Source organism: Vanessa tameamea, chromosome 7 (genome assembly GCF_037043105.1).
Source record: "Vanessa tameamea isolate UH-Manoa-2023 chromosome 7, ilVanTame1 primary haplotype, whole genome shotgun sequence".
NCBI lineage: Eukaryota > Metazoa > Arthropoda > Insecta > Lepidoptera > Nymphalidae > Vanessa > Vanessa tameamea.
This window is the reverse complement of record NC_087315.1, coordinates 504942-524449: the sequence shown is the minus strand read 5'-3', so window position 1 is coordinate 524449 and position 19508 is coordinate 504942. Positions and strand designations below refer to the sequence as shown.

The 19508-nt window shown below is 32.3% G+C and overlaps 1 protein-coding gene across 3 annotated transcripts in view; it reads left to right on the top strand.

Annotated features, from left to right (window-relative positions):
• LOC113392194 (uncharacterized) overlaps nt 1–19508 on the top strand; it is a 71856-nt gene that overhangs the window by 29485 nt on the left and 22863 nt on the right. The window lies entirely within an intron of this gene.

Below are 19508 nucleotides of genomic sequence, written 5' to 3'. Positions count from 1 at the left end.
AATTAATGCCCATAAATGTTTTTGGTGCTATCGGTATTTAGTGGGATCGGTTTCGAACTGGTTCCCCATCTGTGACGTACGACGTCACCGTCGCATATGAGTAATGTTAACAATGCGGTTCGATGTGAAAGCAAACATGTTTCGAATTATTTAGCTCAGACGTTCGGTATTGTTTCGTGTCGTCTCTGTATGCTGACTGGTGTAGATTAGTATGGTTTTATTTATGTGTTTTTATTGAAATTTCAACTGTTTGTGTGTGTGTGTGTGTGTGGGTCAAGACGATCAATGGAGATGAGATTTTTCAAGTATTCTTGCACTAGTTATAATATTATAGGACATTTATTGTAACTGAAATATTTATTATTTTTGGATTCAGTTGTTTTTATTTTTTATTTCCAACTAGTTATCGTCCGAATCTCCATTTCCGATATAGGGGTTGGTTAACAGGTGTTGGACAAAAATTTAACATGATCCTTCCTTGGAGTTCAATCTCGCTTAATACCAAACTCAACTATGACACTATTCAATTCAAATACCAGTTACTTTCGCATTTATAATATCACGTTCAATACAAGCCGTATTATACATATTAAGTACATGAATAAAAGCAATTCTATGCCTCTTCATCCCAAGGAGAATTTCGAAAAATCCTAAAATATGTACCGTTTCCATAACATTTATATTTGTCGTTATTGGTTTTTTTCAATATTACCCCAACAAACAAACAAATATAGCAATATTCGTTGTTGTTACCTGGCGAGAGCCGTATTAACTTAATATAAATAGTAACTAATTTCAAAATCATAGACAAACATTAATTTTATTCATTTATTTAGATTTAAATTCTTATATGAAAATATTTAATCTGTGTCAATTATGTAGGTGTCGTTGATTGGTTATATGTTAAAAAAATAATCTCATATCGATTGCAATAATTAAATATTTATTAACATAATATGACTTTCGCAATTGAATAAGAAATATTACCTAATGTTCACCTTGACAAACACCTGTTGACTTAATAATATTTTCGTGTACTTTTGTACTTTTGTGACTTTTACTGGCACGACTCCGCTTTGAATCCAGGTCTAGTTAGCCACTAGTCTAAAAAGACAGTAAATATAATAATTAAAAGTATTTTAAAATTAGTTTAAAAATTCGCTTCGCTAGTTTCGTACAAGTTAAGCTAATATAAGTATGTTATTTTTTTATCTCAAGTTATTCATCGAAGGTTTTATTCATTTTTCGCAACGAACGTATTATTAAGTAACCGTGAAATGTGCATCTAAAATGCGTAAAAAATATATTAAAACAAGCAGGTTTTTGTAAACATGGTTCGTGTCTCTGTTGTCTGTTGACAAGTTTACCCTTATCATAAAAATGCATCGCCATCTGAAACAAACGTGTAAATTCTAACCACGTGTAAGAGGCAGTGATTCTAATTCATTACCTAAATAAAATAAGAAAACATTGCAAGTCATATGTTAACAAGTAGCACATAGGCGCCCAGCTATTGAGCCATATAATAACTATTCTCAATTATATTTATGTTAATCATTATAGTAATAAATTACGCCGTGATCAATAATTTAACCTCACTAGTTCGTAAACTGACTTCCGATTATTTTTGTATAAAGATGGTAGGACGCGCCAAAGGAGCACATTCGGTCGTTTTATTAATTCCTGGCACAACGTTACGCTGTCAGAATATTATAAATTGATGTGTACCAATTATTGGACTGTGTTTTATTTTCATAAAACCTAGAAAACCCCTACAAGTATTAACACATATAAAAACTTATCAATTCATATTAATGGGACCGAAGTCTAGGGTAAAAATTATATAAAATCAATCAATACATTTTATTTATATTATTGTACTGTCCGGCATACTCAAAGTACGGTTCGGGTAGAGTTCGTCAACGTTTCATGTCATTCAATATTGAAATGAATAAAATCGATAATCTGTTATATCACCAATAAATAAATTTCGTTATGCAAACGAATAACATAAACTGGTTTGAATATTTCATCATTCATTCATTAATAAACGAATGAATGATTTGATTTCCTTTATATATAACATCTTTATGAGAATAAAAGTAAGTAATGACGACGCGATTGTTCCAGATCGTATGTGACGTCACAGTGTCAAATGTGCCCCTATACGACGAAATGATACGATGATGATTTATTCATTTGTAACTTACCACTTATCTCTTCTTGTTGTCTAAAATTAGTCCGTCATATTCTTTTAAATAATTATATATGTATATCATGATGTAAATCAGTATCGAGCGAAGCTATCTATATTGCCATTATTTAAACATGCAATGTTTGCTACTTGGTTCAGTTTAAATCTTGCGAACTGAATTAGACCCATTTTCTTATGTGTGAATATGAGTTTGTTTATTTATTTATTTATTTGTAACGTTACGCCTTAACTACTCAATTGATCATCATTTAATTTCATAACACGTTGACATGAGCGAAGAACCCATAACAAAATTACCGGAATGATGGTGAAAACTGCATCTAAATGTGTAGCTTGGAAGAATTCATCGATAGCAAACGGTTGGGTTTGTACTGTTTAAGGTTTATTAGTCACTATCGTCATCATAAGCACTTTACCATTATGACGTTAAACATGTGACGACCTTTCGTACGGTCTCTAGGTATTATAATTAATTTATAACTAATTGTAACGTAAAAGTTAAGTTCTGAAATCACTCAACGTTATTAATTTTTTTTAGATTTTCTCTTAAATAAATTAATAAAATAAATGGGTGTAATTAATTTTTAAAAATGTATAATAAAGTTATTTAATAAACTCTTTGTTTTGTTTCCAAGAGATATATTAAATGGATACGGAAAAAAAATCATTGCGCGTGATATAAGTTAGTTGTGACTAATTAAGAAATTAATTAGATACCTAATTGACTATCATCGTGAAGGTAATTGATCGAGTTATAACGTTATAGGTTCAAATGGATAGGTGATTAGGAAATATGACCGTGAATTAGATGTATGCAATGTTACTGAATATAATTAAACTATTAATATACCTAGGTATATTAATAAACGAGGAGAGGTTTATTTGTAACGCCTAGCTGAAAAACTGTTAAACTTATACCAGAAGATGCAGTGCGTTTTCGAGAAGGTTTTAGTGTGTAATAAAACCACCGAACTGATCCTCTGCGAAACGTAATAGGTATCCTCGCGATGTTTTCTAAGAGATGAATTGTTAACTCAAACCATGTTATGTAGAATCATTTTCGCTTGCTAATATTTGACCCGTGAATTTAATTCACGTGTTCTCTCATTGATTTGTCTAGTTCCACCCACTCACCACGTATAGTGAGTGAGTGAGCTAGTGTAATTACAAGCACAACACACAACACCTTAGTTGCCAAGTTTGGTGGCCCATTGGCGATGTAAGGAATGGTTAATATTTCTTACGAGGCCAATTTCTATGAGCGGTGGTTACCACTTACCATGAGGTCGCCTATTTGCCACCATCCGCCCATTCATATTATTACAAAAAAATAATTATATGTCAATCAATATTCATAATAAATAAACCAAATAAAATCTATTAAATATTTCGTTTGATTCACGACGTATGATTTCAACGACAGGGCATCGTCGAAATTATTCTATGTAGTTATTCAGAGCACACCCATTGCCTAACAAGTGAGTCGTTATAGCTGCCCCACTTTGTGTTTACAGTGGGTTCTCTCTTTGCAACGCGTACGAGTTTTATTTGCTTTGATAATCTCGTGAAAAACATGTTTAGAACCCTTCAATTTTTAATGTTGTTTAATTTTATTAAGTCTCAGCTCTACGAGTGGTCTGCTTGAAAGTTTTATAATTATATGTCATATTTAAATGATTGCAGATTTTATTTTGTTCATGAATTGTTTAAATATTGGATATATCTGTGTGTGTTTTTTAGTTATACATTTCCTTATATTATTTAGTAAAGTAATTGGATCCATACAACAAGCTAAAGTCACTGTTATCTATAAACATTTCGGTTCATTGAAATAATGACTTAACATTAAAATGTGCGCCCGAAAATGAAGTTTACATTCGACTGACTTTATAGACAGTCATTCGACTGACTTTATAGACAGTCGGTAAGTTCCCGACTGTAAAGGCTATGTCGCATGCAGTAGAAATTTGCATGCAACTAAAATTCTCTCTCGTTCGTTCGTGCGATTCAATAAAGGTGATGCTGACGCTTACCTTGTCGCTTGCTTCGGACAAGTTAATTCTGTCAAAGCTCTGCGACCTCCTCGCCTTGCCTTTGTGTGCACTTGAAATGTACAAATTGCACCGCGTCCCGGAGGGGGAGGTCGGTGCACTCCACGACGCCCCGCACGCCCCCTCTCATCGATTCCTCTTTGTTTAGAGCATTCGTCTTGAGATGCACTCGTCGAGATCTCGATTTCACATTCAGCAACATCGATTCGATTCACTGGTATCTCTTCCGATCTTGTCGTTGATGGATTGAATTCCGTGGATGCGACTCGGTGCTTTGCCGTTAAGATTCAAATCAAAACCTGAAGCGTATATGCGAGTATTATTATTTAATCTTTAATGTTATTATTTATTCAATATCGTCAATAAAATCAAAGAAATCTTAATCTAAAATATGGTTTTAAAACTATAAAATCTATTACCAAAGGAAATAATTAAGAAAAAAATAATTATATTGTAAATAAATCGTTATTAAAATGTATTACAATATTATAAGATCTCTTAATTACGTAATTTCATCAGTCACTACAACTTACATTGTATTCTAACGAGTTATTTATTTATCTCATGTCAGTGAACTTTGTTTGTATAAGAAATAAACTCTTAAACCGTAAACATATCATACGTAATTTTTTCACTTTGTGTGGTTCAAATCCTGAGCTGTTTTGTTTTGATACTAAGTATAATTTCATTTTTAAACCAGTTCTACTCATAAAATTGTGCACTTTTTGGTGCGCGTGACGATACGATCTAGTATGCTAATGTAGTGATTTGTTCAAAATCGATGCAAAAAATACGAGAATGGTTTTAAGTATTTTTTTTAAATTGTATTTATGATGTAATGTAATCATAAAATATATACTTGCAAACTAATTTATTCATTGAACACTACTTTAATATTATAAAGAGGTAAAATGTGTTGGTTTTGTATGTAGGGTTAATATCCGAAGCAAATGATTGAATTCTAAAGAATTTACGCTGGTAGAAAGCTAGATAATTTCTAAATGCTGGACATAATTTATATTTATATCATATTTTTTTCATTATTAATAAACTGCACCCGTGCGTAGCCAGGGCAGTCGCTAGTATTTTGTATTTTTATATTTTTAACTTTAATAAAAGAGTGCATAATATATAGAGAAATAATTTCATAAATATTCAAAGGATCATAATTAAACTGAAATTAAATAAATAGTGGACTAATAATATTTAAGGTCATTTTACACGAAGTTTTATTTATGCGTAGAATATTAACAAATATTAATTTACAAATCGTCAATAAATTGTATCAATTTATCGATCGATATCTCATTAAGTATTCAAGTATGTTTTAATGTTATTAATATTTGCCATACACAAAATTCGAGAAATATTCTTTGAAAAGACACGAGTTCATTGCAAATTAGTTGTTGCATCCGCGTTCAAATTTGAAAGCAAATAAAAAGATCGGTTGTAAAATATCGAGATTCTCATTTAATTATCAAAAAAAAGTATTTAAATGTTATGAAATGTACTTAATATGATTATTAATATTCCATAATTTATTCTTTAACCATAAACTGACGAAATAATCGAATAATAAACGAAATGTTCTTAAAAATAAAAAAAAAACTTTTCTTCGTTAAAACTATTTATATTTTATTCTGAATTACGAACACGAAGGTAGTATTTAAAGCATATATATAGTATGTTATAATTTCACTTAAAAATACTAGAAAGATTGTCTTGCTAGATAAAATGTTTACTTTCAATTCAATCTGTACATGGAATTAGTCAAGATACTAAACTTTAACAATTCAAATCTTTGTGATATCATTTCGATTGACATATAATAATCATATCAACCCATTTGATATCTCTCAATTATAAATATAATTTGTAATTTAGGTTCTTTCCCCGACATCAATCATCAACAATAACTTAACTTTTGATGAATCTTTTCTATGTAAATATCCTATTACAATCTCTACTTAGTATAAAATATTTCCGCTTCCCGCCGTCTGTACGCTTAGATCTTTAAAACTACGCAACGGATTTTAATGCAGTTTTCATCAATAAACAGAGTCATTACATGTATTAAACATTCAACATAAATTATATATATATATATTTTTATTAAAAACATTATTTCTGAATGTCCAACTAACGTTAGCTGTCGGCGGTCAGTTCGTTCTCTCTCCTTCCCACAAGTACAAAATATGATCAACATAGTACATATAAAAATATATTATTAAATATAATATGAACATAAAAGTACTGTATCATATACTTATTAAGTGTTTATATTCAAGAATATATTCCATCGATTTTGTCGTGGTGGGATGGTCGTGAGGCAGTCGTTGATCCAACTGTCGGCGATATCATCTCAGCAACACGTTCAAATGCTTGGACGTTTATGGACCATTACATTATTGTTTACGACGAACGATTCTATGCCTTATGCAATACTTATACAATAAACACATCGTAAATAGTGTCAGATCTTTTGTATATATTTTTTTGCAAATCCTCCAAGTCGTGATTCGCCTACAACTCAAGTCTATTCCAATGGCAGGAGGACTAAAGATAAGTAAACAATTTAGACCTTGAATTGATATGATGTAATCGTTCGACTTCGAGAATAATGTATGGTATTCATCGTGGATTCGTAAAAGACATATGAATGTCGGCGAAGTTGTAACGAGATGGCCCAGTGGTTAGAAAACGTACATCTTAAACGATGATTGCGGGTTCAAACCCAGGCAAGCACCACTGAATTTTCATGTGCTTAATTTGTGTTTATAACTCATCTCGTGCTCGGTGGTGAAGGAAAACATCGTGAGGAAACCTGCATGTGTCTAATTTCACTGAAATTCTGCCACATGTGAATCCACCAAACCGCATTAGAGCAATACGCTCCTAACCTTCTCCTCAAAAAGGGAGAGGAGGCCTTAGCCCAACAGTCGGAAATTTACAGGCACTACATGTTGAAGCGGTAATCGAAATTTTGGGATTAAATTAAAGCGGATACAAGTAGTTAAGTGAAACAGTGTTTTATTATAAGTAAAGATATATTAACCAAGAACTATTAATATCTACGTAAAATGTAAATCTAGGTTTTGTTTTTCTCTACTGCTGCTGCAATTGGAATACACTGTTCTGTACACTTGTAATTTCAATGATCGCTATCGACGATTGTTCCGTATTGTTGCCGTGGCATTTCTTCATTGCGGATTAAAGGTCTCGTGTTTCCGCGTGGCGACGTGCTTTCGAGTGACATTTAACAGATTGTTCGAGGTCAATCGTTTTTGATTGTTGTTGAATTTTAAACCGCAATATATAATATCTAGTTCTATGAAATTTTCTTTGTTTTGACGATGCTATTAAAGTAATATACTAACCTAAATGCGAGTATATTGTTAATCTGTTAATGTTGTACCAAACAATAATTAGGTTAATTTTATTCAATTACAAATTCAACGTATTACAAAAAAGGTTTTATATAAATTTAAGAATAAATTCAATATGATACTGAATTTGATAAAAATATGTACATGTATTTTACTTGTAGTAGTAGATATTACAATCGATGTACATTTAATGTTAGTAGTTTGGCTTATTTTACACCCACATGCGGTAAAAGTGCGCAGAATATTTGCCAATTATTTAATACAAATATTCCTCAAAAACCTAACTTTAACCGACTGATATCTTTTAGGTTTGAACTCGGTAATTTTATGTTCGAATATGCCATTCACAGTGACTATTAAAATTTGCGCTATCAAATATAAATTATTAACTTGCAGAATAGCGCAACTCGTTCGTTTAAATAAGTAAGTGTATTGCTTAGAACGAGTATTTAAGACGTTTAAATTGGTTTCTAAACTGTCGATGGCAACTTTCACGTGTAAGGTGAAAGTGCCGACCGAGCAGAATACGATGGACCACAAAGACATTATATTTGTTTTATTACAGTCCTTAAGCTGCAAGGAATAGAGACCATGTATGTGTCCATATAAAGTGGTTTGTCCTTAACGTTACGATCAGATATCAAGTCTTGTTTGAAATAATAACGTTGAATATCGTGTACATTTCCGTTTTTAACTATACAAGTATCGTCTGTTACCTTTACCTGAGGGGGGTTTTCACTAAAATAATTGGCTGTTTATGTGTTTGCAACGTTTGAAATTCGAAAGGAAATCTCGAATATTTGTACAATAATGTATTAATATTTCTGGACAATTTAAGTTAGTTACACATAGACGTTCACGACTCAAATACTACGATTTTTTTTTTATAGACATGAAATTTATTAAGAAAATATGATTTTAATACTTTAGTTATATTCAAGTCAAGTGATTAATTGATGTAGGTAGTTTATTTTGTTTAGCTTATCTTTGGGTTTTACCTTATTCAGTAGATTGTTATCGTAGTGGATTATGAATTTATTAATTTGACAAATATTACAATTGAAACGATTTTAAGGATTAGGTATTAATTAAAATATTTTCGTAAATATTAACAATATATAAAGAATAAAACTTACAATTATTTCTTAAATTAAATTGTTTTATGTATAAATGTTTCATGACTACAAGAGCATAGAAATTCAAGTTCGTCGCGTCAATAGGTGAAACCGTGAATCTCAACTACTAATTAAATACATAGTATGATATATACTTTTTTTTTTTGTTGTTATGTTTGTATTTCAGATATGCTTTTCCTGTATCTTATTTTTAATTTGTATTTGTTATTTTAGCTTGACTCCATATTTTTGTTACCAGACAGCATTACAGTTTAAGTTTTTTTTTATAGACATCTCATATTCATATGCAACACAAATATATGAGTCTATATTTGAAGTCGTGGATTCCAGGCACCATCTTCATAAACTCATTGAGTGTCCTCGAAAGAGTGTTATTGGTATTTTTAAGATACTGGATTTTATATACTTAAACCTCTGAAACGTCTATCTTTTGGTATAAGTATTATTTATACCAATTGGTATTGTAAATTATAATTAATAGCGTTCCAAAAAACGTATCTTTTATAAGTATAGAAGATAATAATCAATAAGTATTATTTCAAATAAATCATACTTTCTCCGTAGAGCGTGAAGCTAGCGAATGGTCGAATGCGGAACAAGCCGTCGTCGGTCGTTAATTCCAAAAATGCTCATCCGTTTACATAAATTGATACTTTCATCTTTTGTTTCATGATTTTTATCATCTTCGTATTCCTTGTAAGAATTAAATATTTAAATTGGTCTCTTTTTAAGATTTGGCCATTTCGAAATGTTGAATAAATAAAATATAATATTGCAAATGACGCGGTGGGTACGTACCCACTCCCTATGATATAAACGAAATTTTATTAAACTTATTCAAATTAAATTGTAGTAATTAGAAAAAACAATAATATATATAAGAGAAATGATTCTCTTAAAGTGTAACTTCGAAATAATAATTAAAATTCTAGCTAGATGATATCATCTAACCATAAAAGTCTAAGTATATTTGCTACTGGTTATTATATCCACACGAAATGAATATGTACTAATATAAATAATTGCTATTATTTGAAGTGTTACGAATTGTATCAACGTGAATAATAATTTTCAATGTTTAAATTTAAACAACGTTAGAATAAATATACTTTCTAAATTTCGTCGGGTGTGAATACAATCGAACTAAAGGTGTTTTCATACAATTTAGAAGGCGTTTGTTACACAAGTTAACACGCCACACGCCACACGCCACACGCCACACAGGCCGCAATAAACTGCGCTCAGAGACAGTTGGCGCGACATGCTTCGGCAATCCGATGGCGCGATAGGGGCCGAGGCGGCTTAGGCTACACCTTTGTTTATTGACCATTGTGAGATCTACCGATGGCCGAATAGAATGGAGTCATACACAACAATGAGCCATATCGCATGTGAAACTGTGAACGGCTCCTTGAGATAGTATACAAAGGAATCATGTCTCGGGGAACGATATTCTAATTCCGTTATTTATTCTGAATCATGATGGAATTGGTCTGGAAAGTTTTCACTGTTATTTGTTTGTTGATTTGACTCGAGGAAAACGACAGACTTTAAAATAGCTTTTCGGTTTATTATTTTAAATTTAATGTTAAAAGTAATACGAAGAACCAAGAGTAGGTATTATGAATAAGACAATTTTCTATGTTATCGTTAGGCGGACAGGCAATTGAACCAAGTGTGGGCTGGTGGTAGCCACTGCCCATAGACATTACGCCATTGCGTCATATGAAATTGTAACCAATATTTTTTAAGAATAAATGTTGAGGTTGGTGGTGTTTACCTAGAAGGGCTTGTAACAAAGTCTACTACCAAATAAGATTTTATAAATGGTAAAAAAGTTTGGGAGTTATTACCAGTTGATTATCATAGATATATAAATATATTTATATATGGTTCATTCAGTCATTTCCTCCATCTTAAAGTTGTAATTTGCCTGTAAATCCTTCTTAGCTTGCGTCTACGTCGTGAAAGTAGTAACTGCTAAATTTCAAGTCAATCGGACCTTTAGTCTCGAAATTCTTGTGATGTATGGCATATTGATTAAAAGCATAATAACTAATATATTTTCTTGTCGCTTCGTCTCGATGAAATCTATATTCCGGCCGGTTGTATGATTCGACACTGAAAAAGGCCAATTCAAATTCCTAGTGTTGTCTACTTAAACAAAGTAGGTAAGGTAATTTGCCAATTTTTTTTATGATTACACGAAGTTTTAGTCAAGTAAATTTAAAGACAATATTTGTATTTTCTTTCTTATTAAAAACCTTACCGACTGTAAATAAATATGTATGGCCGATTTGATATCGATAGAATATATTAAAATGAAGCTATAAATAGTCGCTTATGTTGTTGAGTGTAAGTCAATGTTATTTCAATGTTAGCTTACATTCGTTTTGTTGATGTTCCGAAAATTTCGCTCAGAAACGATCGCTATTTCCTCTTTTTTTCGAAGAACATTTAGTGGGCGAATGTGTTTGTCGAGACTCGACCTGAATAAAGATTACCGGAGGGGAAAGTCGAAGCTCTGCGGCCACTTATCTTTCGACAACAAGATAATTACTCATGCAGTTTGTGGTAACATATATAAACCTCGTATTAGCGCCCCTTCACACTTAAACATTTACACACGAGTGTATAATTAAAGGGACACATTGGAGTTGTGTACCCTTTTCGTGCTGAGTAATAACATACGTACATATAAATCCTCTTATTGTTAACGCGACGTAATCTTTTGAAATTATTTTAAATTGAAGTTATATTCTCATTTCGTGAGCATACCATACGTTATTACAGTATAAGCCAAGTATGAATCGCTTAACGAACTTTGGGCGGCCGGTCTGCCTCGCCTCCCTCCGCGAGCGTGGGGGCCGCACACGCATACAGCACGGACAAGTTTGGCACCAATAAATGTCACCATTAATTAGTGAAGAGCGCTTGACGACGAGTCAGACAAATTGCACAACATTCATCATCGCATAAAGTCGATATGAGTGAATTCCTGAATTCATTGGAAAAATTCTTAACGAATTTGTCACTTGTTTTTTTTTTTTTATTTTATGCGGACGCTGGCTACTATCGGCCAGACATATTCAATTTTTAATGAAATATTATTAAGATTGATAACAAAGTTGTTATGAAGTATAACATGGGTTAGTTTTTACTAATAGTAAATTCCCATTTTCAATTGTCGTGTTGATAAAAAGTACTATTTTTGTTTGGATACCTATTGTAGTATCAATTGGCATAACACATCGGAATTAAGGCACAGAGTAGAGAAAGACTTACATCGCAGAGTAGCAACGTATACACATTATACCAATAAGCTGACAATTTTATATTATCTGTTACAATTAAATATGAATGTAATAAAATGTATTTTATTTTATTTGAAAGTAATTATGGTCACCGGTAACCTTCGCCCATCGACACTGGACCCGTAAGAAGTATAAGCGACTTCCTTACGTCGTCGCTTTACTAATCTCATGTCGGTAGAGCACTCGCTCAATCGCTCTAATTTCATCACTAACGACTAACAAGCTAGCTATATTTTTCGTTACCGTTTTTAATAATTATTCGTCTGTTACGTTCGTTTTTCGCAGTCGCTCAACAAAATATTTGCCAGTTGAGTTATGATACGATAAATATTTATAGTTATATTATACGAGATTATTATTATTAATGAACGAACGACGGACACTGCGAACAATGACGTGGATTTGTGACGTTAATTTGACCGGTGAATCAATTTGTAGATGAAACTACGAAACGGAAAACAATGAATTATTCAGGGACGAAACGTATCTATTAATTAGTGGATGGTCGTTAGATTGTCATGCTCGGAGCGGGGAGTGCCCGCCGCTGTCCTGCAACGTCCATCAACCTGATTGTTTCTATATAATGACCGGGATTACATAACGTCGAACGCAAATACTTTACGAATCTCATTCTTATTACCTTAAATTTAAGAGCTATAATGTTCATTAATAAAAATTTAATTCGAATCTTATATATTACTATTCGACTATACTATTAATAAACAACTTTAATTAATTTCTACTTAATTTATATTAGTAGCTTTGAAGTTACCATTAATGTTAAAGATGTTTGTCTTTACATCTCATAAATTATATTGATTACTCAAAAGAGTTTTTATAGCTAGAGATGAGATTTAATGCATAAAATCGATTGTGTAATCCGCAAATGTAATTATTTATTTGGTCAATGTAATTTATGAACGTAAATTCGACGCTTGCTGAGACAGACATTGTCTTTTAAGTATTACGAGGACGTAGTCGGCCTTTACGTAAAAGGAATTAGGAAGGCATAACGTTAGTGCTAATGCAAAAGATCGTATGTAAATATTTTGTTCCAATTTTGAACTTAAAAGTCGTAAAAATAATAGAGTAAATCCTGACCTCGTTTTTAATTTTTCTTTGTTTGTAATTCATTTCTCGTGAAAATTATTTTGCAATAACAATGAACAAATAAATAAATACTTCAGAAATGCTACAAAGTGAAACTTGGCAGGGACGTATATTATACAAAGACTCGTGTCTGTCTAACCCAGATAACGAATATGACCGTATTTATTAATTTGTCTTGGCGTTCTAGAAAACAGTAACACATCGAACGAATCGATCAGACGAAGTTCGCGATATATTGTGTATGTGAATGTAACCCTTCAGCGTGACCCATTTGTTTAATTCAATAAACGTTTACGACTATATTCATATGTCTGAATGTGTTGAAGTTAAAGGTTAAATTTGTAAGGACCTCTTGATCAAAATTTAGGCAAATACTTTCGCAGCGCATAAATTACATTACATAGCAACAATTCTGAATATCTATGTAGTAGAGTTTCTGGCTGTTGTGATGTATATCATACAGTCAAGAAATAATTTCAGTTTCGGTTTAAAAAAAACATTCAAATCAACACCAGTTAGCAATTCTATGTTTAGTGTTTCGATCAGCTGAGTATCTGTAACCACTCACTTCATCTCTTCCACGTTTATTGTTGATATGAACTATATTGATATATCTGACTTGCCTCGGTTGCCTCTAGTCTAGTGGCTAACTATAGGGCCACAAACCTCGAAGGTGTTGGTTCAAACCCTAGATGGAGCCGATAAAAAGTTATTGAAATTTTTTGTCCAAAAATTCCCAGTAACAACCCGGAGCCTAGATGGACAGGAGTGATCGTGTGCCTCGGAAAGCATGTTAATCCGTTGGTCCTGTGCCTGACTCTTTCCCGTTGCCGGTTCATTGGATTATAAGAGTGAGGGAATTGAGATTGCGCCTGTGTTTGCGCACACACTTGTGCACTATAACATGCCCTGCGGCGATGGCCGGTCTCCCTTCAGATTGGTCGGTGTGACCGAAATGGGTATGATGACCTAATCATCTTAATGAAACGCCATTTTGATTTGATGTTAGAGGCATTATCACAAATCACTTTCTGATATTTGCGAACTTGTTCTGAGTTGAGTTTCGGGTTTGTTCTTACATAATAGTTCTTCTTATTCTATAAGTATCTGTGTGATAATATAATTTATGTATTCATAAGGACTGACAGATATTTTGTTGTCTAACATTTTGTTATCATATTCACGTTTGAAATGCGAAAGGATATAAATATGAATGTGTCTAATAAATGATTAAAGTACCTAATTGAGAGTAACATTCGTTTGTCTATAGTTAATTTAGTAACTACTAATATATTTAAAATGTCAAAGAATACCATAAAGATAAACATAGCGAGGTCTTTAATCATTTGCGTTTTCGGAGTTTTTGTAAAGTATTTTTTTATGAGTTATCTTTCCTCAATAATCTAACTGATATCAAATTGATAGCCATTGATACAAGCGTGTTAAAACAATTCAATTACTGTATTGCTGCAAATTAAGAATGTGAGTAAAGAAATATATATTGTTACTAAGACGATCGCTCATGGAGCCTTAAACGAACATAATATATATATATATATTTTAAACCGGTATGCGATAAAATGATAGCGTACTTATTCTTCGATAAAAATAGCTTAGCATGAGGCAAACAAACGCCGAAGTAGCGTCGTCCCTTTAACAACCTCTCCCGTATTTTAACCATTTTTGGTATGAATGAAAAAATACCATAAATATATGTTCAGTGTAAGTTGTCACCTCGTTGACATTTAAATAGAGACGTATTAAATTCCCTTATTCTACATGATTACTTTGCAACGGTTAAATATAATAACTACAATCTTACGGTAACGTTGCTTAAAAAAAACAAACATTAAAATAAAATTCCAGCTCATTAAATGCTTACAAGAAAGTGAAGTCCAATAAACCTCAACATCAGCTTCCTGTCAGTTGATTTTAAAAGAATAAGTGGTAAGTAGTTTTTTATATTACGATTATGTAATTGTCGACTTTATAATATCGATGTAAGGGCTATATTCAAATGCGTTAAATTTTCATAATGCGACTGAATCTCACTGCAGTGTTGTGTTTTTAATTCTTGTACTTTTTGAACTTTGCAAATAAAAAAACGTTTCCTCGTCTTTGATTATCGCGCTGCGGTCAACGAACCCTCGTTTCATAAGGTTTCGTAGATGCTTGAACCCTTATAAGTACATCATATTTTTATCGTCGTGTGCTACATTTTCTGAGAAGTTTTTAACCTTTAGGGGAAAGAAGTTTCATTTTGTTTTCATGTAAAGTCAGCTTATGACCCTTGTGTTTGTTTACCTTTTTCCGTCCACCGGAGCTCTTTATAATAATTTTTGTCGTTTGGTATAAATAACGTTTCAGTATTAAACATAACTCGGATTAAATCTGAGCGTGGTTATATGTAAATTTATTACTGCTTAAATGTTCCTTTTTTAAATTCAACTCAAATCTTAAATAATAAAGTGATTTGACAGACTTAGGTACCGTCTGTTAGAGATGAACTCTTTTTGATAATGCCTTTGTTGGTGGGTTTCGGAAGAAGGTAGAAACAATTCGTTTGTCCGCTCTTATGACGACCACGGTTGGTGTTAGAGTGGTTCTATTCTGTTATATTCTACCAGGGACACAAAGCGTTACCAATTTACTTTACAGTGCACTTAATTATAATCGGAATCGCTGTTATCCTAAGAGTTAACTAAATACTGAACGCTCATTGATCCGCTCTCGTCAACGGCTGCCCTGCACCAATAACTATTCAAAATTAACTAATTTCACAGTGATCAGAATTTCAGAATCTGAAGTTAAGTGTCATAAATTATGTAATTACTAAAAACATATAAATTACATAGTGGAGGATACGATTGTTGTTATACTTATTACATTATTTTATTGATAACACGCTATTCTCTGCGATGTTAAGCTGTTTCGTAATTAACCAATATATTATTTTTATGTTTAAATAAGTTATATTTAAGTATTAAAAATTGTCGTGTCCAGTGCGACTGTCGCTCCAAACCCGCTATGATGTTTATTTTTAACACCGAGTCGATCGATACATCAATTTATTTTCACTACGATTTTTATAGTTAAAATATTGATACATATTTTGTTTTATTTAGAAATGTGGTATTGTTTATGTGGGTATTTTATTGTTATGTATTCATTGCCATTGTTTTAACAAATACATGCCTTTTTGTGTATTAACTACAATAGCGTTAAATTGAGCCTCGAAATCGTTTTCATTTCTATACTTACGTCAAAGAATATCTCCTGTAGGTGATGTCTAGTAAAATACGTATTATTTAGCTAGTTTTAAATTTATACTAATGTGCAGTAATATTTAATACATTAACGTGGCAACGTGGATTAATGAAAATATATTACTAAGTATCCGGTTGTAAATAAGTATCTTTACTATCCGGACGAATTAAAAATGTACATCATCTTTATCCATAAACTAGCGAGACGCTCCGCCTTCGCACGCGTGCAATTTATTAATAAAGAAAATCATATGATATAAATATAATTTATACCCCACAGCACACTTATCGGCACAAATATCGGTTACCTCTTAATAAAGTTATTTGTATAGATAAATACATTTGCAAATACAAAAGTATCGCGTCGTTTCAACATACGAGTGTTGGGATAAGTAAGTAATAATGAAGTAGGGAGGCGTGAACATGCGGTGTGTTAACCGCAATAGCGTTAAAGTGAGCCTCGCAATCGAAAAGTGCAGCCAGCGACATGTCGACATTGTCTAAACGTAACTCCAAAACGCATGTCATGTGACCTCAAATATTATCAATGGAACTAACGTAAATAAAGGACTCGACATTTGAATATTTGCCTAACAATTTTTAGATAGCTATTCTATGCTTTTGAATTTAACTTCTTACAAAGATTTCGCTGTCTTTATTATGGTCATTGTATTGTATGGTATGGTTATTACATTATGATGGTCTTATTTGAATGCAACGATTTTGCATTTAACTTTTTGGGCGACGTGTTTTCAACCCTAATATTGCTTTAATTATTATTTATTTTCACTGATATTCTTTTGACTTTTGAAAGTCATAAAGTTTTGTAATCCTTAAATAAGTGTATTGTATGTTAACTCGTTGAAATATTACATGGATTAAAGTGTAAAGGTCCGTTTTATGAAACAAAATTGACTGTACAAAGTCACAATAGCCGTGTAAACGTTTGAGTGTACGCCCAGTGGAATTCGGGTCCGGTACAGAATGTTTGATGTCATATAATACAGCGAGTACGTTGTTGTTTAGCTGTGTCAGTAAATGCCGTGGCAATTTGTGTGCGCAGCCATGCAAGAGGGGCGGCCATCCGTACTGAATGTCGAACGCAATCACACTTCCACCGGTGCATCTGCGTGTCGACTTTATTGAATGGATTTTATTAATCTTATGTAATGAATTTGATGACGATGCTGTTGCATTTTTATATGTGTTGTGTTTCGATTATTATATCGTTATAATTAAGTTTGTTAGTATGTTAAGTCGCAATTGCCGGAGAACGCGACCGTGAAATGTCTGTAAGTGATAAGCGACATTGACTATACTAAAATTATTAGCTGTCCGTCCAGCCACCGTACTGGTGAACCATGTAAAAGTTATCGCTTAACACTTAAGGTTTTAAGAAGTTTCCTAAAATCCTTTCTTAGTGAGTATATATTTCGCCAAAGGAGTAATTATGCTAATTTTCAATACAATCGGACCTTTAGTTTCGGAAATCTCGTGATGTCTGGTAATTCGTTTATGAACGTATATATTTATACATATATTCGAGGATAACACTATTAAATAGCGTATCGTTTGATACGCTGTCGCTTCGTTTGTCTTTGACGCTGTGGTTCTCAAAATTTCACGAGTGCGGTTCTTAATACGATAAAAAAGTTTGTATAAGTTGATGTTAATAATAAATACAATTTTACAGTCACACTCAGACAGATTGAATGGTTAATCTCCTTAGTATAGACTTTACTAGTATAATGTGTTGTGGAGGTAAGTAGGTCTTTGTGCAGGCCTGGCCTGATTGGATACCCCTATCGCTTACCAGTTATTCAACAGCCAAACAGAAATATGTTGTGTTCTGATTTGAACGATGAATAATTCAGTGTTTAATAGGTCAATGGGACATAACACTAGCATTTTAGATCCCTAAGCTGGAGGCGCGTTGACAATGTAAGAACATTTACATTCCAGTTCCTAAGTGGCCATACTATAGGGTTGTCCAGTTGCCCCGTTTCTTTATCTAAAATAAATTATAATAAAAAAAAGATTTATACAGAATTTTCAGCGTACGATAAGTTTTCAGCGTCGTTAAGTCGTTTATATAAATAAGCTAAGCTTAGAATTGCTCTGCCGAGACCCATTATTAAGAAATTTGCGTTATTAATGTTAATTTAAACGTAGATTACATCATGTTTTATTACTTTAAAAGCAATTTGTACGCAATTAATCTCGAAAATAAGACGTAAATAACGGTTACTAAAGTAATCTAAGGAATTAGAAAATGATTATTTACAGTTGTATTTGTAATCAAGTACGTTCTTAATCTTGTTCGAGATATATACCTATTGTTTGTTTGATAAATGATCGTTCTTGTATTGAAGCAGCGATTGAACCTTAAATGCCGGCTATAACTAGTTTTAATATTTACAAGGCAACTAATGTTTAATAAAGCCGAGATGGCCCAGTGGTTACGACAAATAAATCCTAACTGATCTTCAGCTAAAGTTCAAATCCGGAAAAAAACACTGAACTTAATTTGTTCGAAAAATCAAAAATTTTAAAATTTAGTACCTACGTATAAAAATGTGAGCGATGTAAAACTTGATTTACTTATCAAATGGGGAATCGATGGTTCCAGTTGAGTCAGCTGAATTTCTTGGCCTAACTGTTGATGCTGGAAAGGGTTATTCGCGCCATCAATAACCTAGGAGCTAAATAATCATTGAAACATTAATTTAAAGAGCTCAATATATTAAATGTTGCATATATATTCTGTAATGTTATGTATATATATTCTGTAATGTTATGTATATACCTACGGAAAAAATATTAATGATTTTCTGAGAAAATGTGATACATATGTATAACATTGATACAAGAAACGAGCATAAACTTATTACATCTGTTACTCGACTGCATACAGTCAATAACTTGTATATGGTTTTACAACAGGATCCCAGAAAACGATCAAATGACTCTGTTGCCAAATTAAAAAAAATATTAAACATTACTATATGTGTGAATATGCATCGATCGCCT